At 35.6% G+C, this 4,230-nt stretch overlaps 1 pseudogene; it reads right to left on the reverse strand.

Annotated features, from left to right (window-relative positions):
• Nucleotides 1-1,553: 1,553 nt before the first annotated feature.
• On the reverse strand, nucleotides 1,554-3,151 carry LOC106414166 (annotated as a pseudogene).
• Between the last annotated feature and the right edge of the window lie 1,079 nt (nucleotides 3,152-4,230).

A 4,230-nucleotide genomic window follows, 5' to 3' on the forward strand; every position in this document is an offset into this window, starting at 1 on the left:
AAGATAAATAGAATATTGATCAATTTTTATACTTTATTTACTTTGTAAATATTTATAACGGTACATGAAAACAAGATAATAGTTTGGTATGAAATAAAACCAGGATGCGATGCGTGTTGTTCCTCTGTGTCTCAATCGCCAGTTGTGTTGGCTTATGCTTCGTCTTTGGCTTGTTCTCATCTGGTTTAGATCTGTATTTAGGTTGCTTATTGTTGCCTCAGGCGGTGAAGAAGGAGTGTTTTCTTTTGGTCTTGGTGCAACGGTTCTCGGCTGAGACTCTCCGGCTACAGACCAACGATATGATATACTTTGGTTCTTATTGTCTTTACTCGTGGGAAGTAGCAAGGTTAATTGTTTCTCTCCTCGTCTTTCTGGATTGTTTTCTAAGCTTTTGATTTCAGTGGCTCCTCAGTTCTTTGGAGCAATATAAATAATCAAGCTTGGATTCGAATCCTAACAAAGTTCCGCTTTGAATGGGAGGTCTACTAAATTTTCCATCTTGAATGGTACCTACTGATATTCATCTAGTCTTTGTTGGCTACTGTTTTTTTTCATTTTTGTCTCCATTGTACTGGGGTATTTACTTGTTCTTATGCGTATATGTACGACCAAACTGGTCATGAACTCATTTCTCCCTATATTGAATGATTCAGTGTTTAAAGAAAAAACTCATTAACAAAAGGACTGACTGAGATAATAAAGATAGTTATTATCTCCATCAGTCCCTCTTTCCCTTGAATCAATAATCTAAGTTTTGTTTTTCAAAATTCCATTCTACACCATTAAAGACTAGCAATAATTTAAGTGGATCACAGTTGCATGAAGTCTCTAGTCTTGAATTAATCATGAATTCATGGTATGTTGTAACATGCTACATAAGCAATATTGAGAAAGTTTACAAGTAAAAATGCTCACTAATTAACATGTTTAACATAATCAGAGATTTACAGTTTCGCATTGCCCATCTTCTGGCCATAAAAGGATCATGATCGTCCCAAGTTCAAGTATTAATGCTTCTCCTCACACTACTGCTGTTCATGTTGTCATCATCATCCCTCCTATCTCCAGATTCACAATCATCAGTTTCTATCCCTTCCTTATCGTCAACCAAGCTCAATGTAGTCTCACCCTCTTCTCCTGATACACTCACTCGTATCTCCTTCCACATAGCTAGCAGAGACGAACATTGACATGCACACCAAGATCTAGCAACATTACTTGCGTCTCTTCACCACGTCTCAACTCGCCTACTTTAACAATCCTCCCTTCCATACTGATTCTCAGTTGAATATCACTCGCTACTCCTCTCAATACGTTTCCAACTTATGCAACACAAAACCATTTCAAGTCTCAGTACCAAACCCCACGTGAAACCGATGGACCATACCACCCCTAACTTAAAACGCACCTGCACGTCTTCCAGCTGTCTTAAGCATGTAGACGTACACCAATTTTCAATCTGATCAGGACTATTGAGTTTTATATTTCGTGAACCAAAAGAAAAACATAACACAAACAGAGCTGGAGGCCTTTATAAAAATATTCAACCTCCAAATTAACAAAGAAAAAGATATAACCGGTGGGTTTAACGAAGACTTAACAAAAACAAAATAGAATAATTATGAGAGAGTTTACAGAAGAACATGGTTCTGTTTTTTAGATTTTTCAAGCTGTGGTCTATGCCATTTGGTCTGAGAAAAATGCTTTGGAGAATCTCCAAAGCCAGCTACACTTCTGATTCTCTACATGGATAAGTTGGTTATGAAAAACCTGGGTGGAAGCACGAGAAAGCAATGGAAGTCTGGTTCGGGAGGAGATGAGAATTTTGGTTTCTTTCTTTTACCTTCCAAAACACTATTAAAATTTTGATCTATTCTTGTAGATAAAAGGTAGCATTAGGTTGTTGTACAAAGGTTTTTAAAGTGAATAAATTTAAAATTCTTTCAAAAAAAAGAAGAAAGAACATGAAAAAGATGACACCAAGTGGTTTAGGGGTGGCTTATGTTGGTTGTCTCAAGCAATATGTTGAGCCAAAGCAAGGATCTTGAGATGTTTCTTCTTGCGAAGCTCGTGAGGAACAGGACCAAACACTCCACTCGAGTCCCAATCGGCTGCCGATCAGTTTTAGTCTTCTTGCCTTTATTATCAACAAGAAGAACTGCGTTATCATCGAACCTAACTTCGCTTCCATCAACACGACTAATAGAGTGTGTATACACTTAGTATTAAGTTAATCTTGTAAAGTTAGCTTAGTCTAAATCACACTTGTATATATAGTCATACTTGTACATCATTTACATTAATGAAGATATTTCCCCTTTCTTCTTTTATGGTATCAGAGCAGCGAGCAGCGACACGCTCCTTTCTTCACTTTACCGTTTGGCATGGCTTCTTTCACCGAAGCAACGATCGTGTCGCCAAGCCTAGCTCCTTTCTTACGCTTGAGAGCTTGAATACACATCACTTTCTTGGCTCCGGAGTTGTCCACGACTTTGAGAACCGTACCCATTTGAATGAATATCCTTCTCTGTTGCTGCTGCTTATTAACAGTAACAAAAGGAAGAATCTTTCAGACATCAAAACATCCACTTATTATCAAACCAAACAAATACTGAAAAATGAAGAAGGTTTCTGACCTGAGAGAGGAGGATACTTTCGTTCATCATTCCATTGGAAGAAATCATCGATCCAGCTAAATCATTCTTAAGACCTCCAAGTAATGAACGTCCTCCTGCTCATTATTAGTGTACGAATCAAAATCAGACAATAAACCCATAAAAATAAACAGATTTTGAGCATATAATTGATGAGAACATCAACAACAAACAACCATATGTTTAATCAACTGAATCATTCTTTCATAATCTATCGAATTTTCAAAATTATCCATCAAGTTCAAAAAACCCCATCACGGCTTACAAGATTGAATCTCATTTTATCATAAACTTTAAAACCCCCACAGTTTCTCAAGATCGAACGGTGCAACCTAAACACTTTTAGCAATCAATAATAATACTAATCAGATTTAGTCTCTTACCACGGAAGATTCTTGAAGCTAAAGCTGCCGCCATTTCTACAATCACAAGTTTCGATTTTAGTGTCAAATCATAAAATATAACAGAATAAGTTTTATCGAAAGAAAGATGCATAGATTCGTATAAATGCTGACTTACGAGGAGTTGATGGAGAAAAACAGATTCGTTTTTTTAAGTTATTGGCATAAATTGTAATCTATATTATAATGATTCAGTTTTTCCTTTTTGCTTAGGGTGTCCACCTCAGCATTTCATTTATTTTAGTGGAACTCATTTTTAAGCTTTTGTTTTAATATATTAGTTTTCGTAAAAACTTACAATAAATATCACTTAGTGCATCGGTTTACACATCTTTAATAAGGCTAACAATCCGAGCTTGAATAGCAACCATGGGTTTTTTGCTTGTTTTTATGATTAAGTTTAATTAAAAGCAATTATAACTTTTACAAGTCGTCTTCTTCTTTAGATTTTTAGGTTTTCTGCAATATTGACTCCAATGGCTTATAATTTTTCACGAGTTATACATTAATTTCTTCGTTTTTTGCTATTTTCATGAAAACATCATGAATTTTTATATATACTACTCGATTATAGGATAAAACGAGTAAAAATTAATTTTTTTTAAGAATCCCGATTTTCGGACCGAATCAGTTTAAATCGTCACCGTTTGTGCCCGAGTTACGTTTTTCCGGCGATTTTACTGCCCTTGGTGGTGAGTTTTTGAACAGGGTTGTGCAAGTATAAGAACTTTTCTTTGTTTTTTTTTTCTACTTTCCGAAGTTGTCCACTAATTAAGACATGTATGCCATGGAGAATTCACTAATTTTCCAGACTTCAAATCCGAATTAGAACACATTGGTAGTTTCAAGGAGAAGGTGAACAAAATCGTTTACACAGCCGACAACTACACGAACAACCAATGAAAAAGAAACAAAGCTTCTTGGACGGACTAAGAGAGTTCGCATAGACCTCAGAGGAAATCATGGATATTTATTTTTTATTTTTTATTTCTGTAAAAAGATCTCGCCTTGACCATATTTATAGGGTTATGTATATTCTCTTGCTCTATGCCTAATAAAAGGTTTCACTATTGTTTGGGGTTTATAAACTGTGGTAGATAATTATTTTCTTATACTTGCATAGTTTGCGTATTTACTGGATAGCTAATGAGGATGACAATTAGTCAGCGTATCAG

The sequence above is a fragment of the Brassica napus genome, chromosome C7 (assembly GCF_020379485.1).
Source record: "Brassica napus cultivar Da-Ae chromosome C7, Da-Ae, whole genome shotgun sequence".
NCBI lineage: Eukaryota > Viridiplantae > Streptophyta > Magnoliopsida > Brassicales > Brassicaceae > Brassica > Brassica napus.